Below are 1,861 nucleotides of genomic sequence, written 5' to 3' on the forward strand. Positions count from 1 at the left end.
ACTGTGTCACCTGGTTGTACCTGAAATATTTAATTTTTATTATTATCAGCAGCTGCATGGGTGCCAACATCAGCATTTTCTCCTGTCCCAGCCTCTACAGGTGTCACAGCATTGCTCTTCCTAGTGAATATACAGCAAAAGAAGTACCTGAGTTAGGATAAGGACCAGTGCTGCAACTGTTGCCCTAGGCTAAGGGTGTCTATGCAAGACGTACCATACAATCTCAACTTACCTCTGCTGCCCTTCTGACATAGCCAAATACCTGACGTTCCTATAACAAAACATATGCTGTAATCAGCCTAGGGTCCATACAGTACATGCAGTGCTGCAGTACAGAAACCTGTTGTTTGTGGTCTTATCCTGGTGATTCATCTGCAGAGATGAGTGGGATGTGATCCTTACTAATGTCCATTCCTCAAATTCCAGTAATTCTGTCCCCTTATAGGGGCACCAAAAACTACTTTGGCTTTGGTAGTCTTCTGCTCCCTTGTGACCCTCTCCTCATGGCTGACCTCTCAGCTGCTATGGAATGTGCCTTTGTCTTGGCATGGCATATCATGTCGGTAACATAGTTCTGACACTGCTGTAGTGTGCACTGCTATGAAATGTGCCTTTGTCTTGGCATGGCATATCATGTTGGTAACATAGTTCTGATACTGCTGTAGTGTGCACTGCTATGGAATGTGCCTTTGTGTTGGCATGGCATATCATGTCGGTAATATACTTCGGCCACTGCTGTAGTGTGCACTGCTATGGAATGTGCCTTTGTGTTGGCATGGCTGATCATGCTGGTAACATAGTTCTGACACAGCTGTAGTGTGCACTGCTATGGAATGTGCCTTTGTCTTGGCATGGCATATCATGTCGGTAACATAGTTCTGACACTGCTGTAGTGTGCACTGCTATGGAATGTGCCTTTGTCTTGGCATGGCATATCATGTCGGTAATATACTTCTGATACTGCTGTAGTGTGCACTGCTAAGTAATGTGCCTTTGTGTTGGCATGGCAGATCATGTTGGTAACATAGTTCTGACACTGCTATGGAATGTGCCTTTGTTTTGGCATGGCAGATCATGTTGGTAACATAGTTCTGACACTGCTATAGTGTGCAATTGCAACTTTTCATGGTACTGATGTCACAAAGCACTGTCTGTGACAACTAATTCCACAACGGCTGGTCAAAACTCCCTTTCCCCAACAGATGTTCTCCATATGTCCTTAGTGTCTGTAGCAGCCATAATTTTGAGCAGGGTTAAAAGTGTCCAGCCTATGCCATCATCCTGTTCAAGACTCCACGTCTCCCGGAATGTTAGACAATAAATAACTCACCCTATATGTATAGAAGACATTACACATCCTCAAACGTGGAACACTTATGTGGACATGTCAGCGCTGCACTTACAAACATTGTGTGGTTAAATAGAACTAGCACCACTTTGTGCTATCTTGCAAAAGGAAGGACTACCACATGCAGCATAGCTTATATACCTACTGAAATATTTTGAGATGCAGCAGATTGTGAAGTAACATTTTTATTTGTCATGAGATCCATGCAATGTCATGCACAGCTAGTCTATGGATTATGACTTGTACTTCTGTTTATGGGTTTCAAAGCCTGTTTGTGTAGTTGCTATGCTGCTCATGTCCAAGGAGCACATCTGCCTGTGCAGAAAACCTGCCTATCTTGCTTTATATATTTAATTACCACCTGAGCCACCAAACATTACTGCCCTGCTGCACAAGCCTTACACAGAACTGTATCACATCTCTACTAATTCCACCCATGATCCTCTGTGCCCAAAAAGACTGATAAAAACTAGAACAGTTTTCTCCAGAAGAGCTCAAGAAGAAGTGCTTGAA

Source organism: Protopterus annectens, chromosome 2.part1 (assembly GCF_019279795.1).
Source record: "Protopterus annectens isolate FY-2018-M chromosome 2.part1, PAN1.0, whole genome shotgun sequence".
Lineage (NCBI taxonomy): Eukaryota > Metazoa > Chordata > Ceratodontiformes > Protopteridae > Protopterus > Protopterus annectens.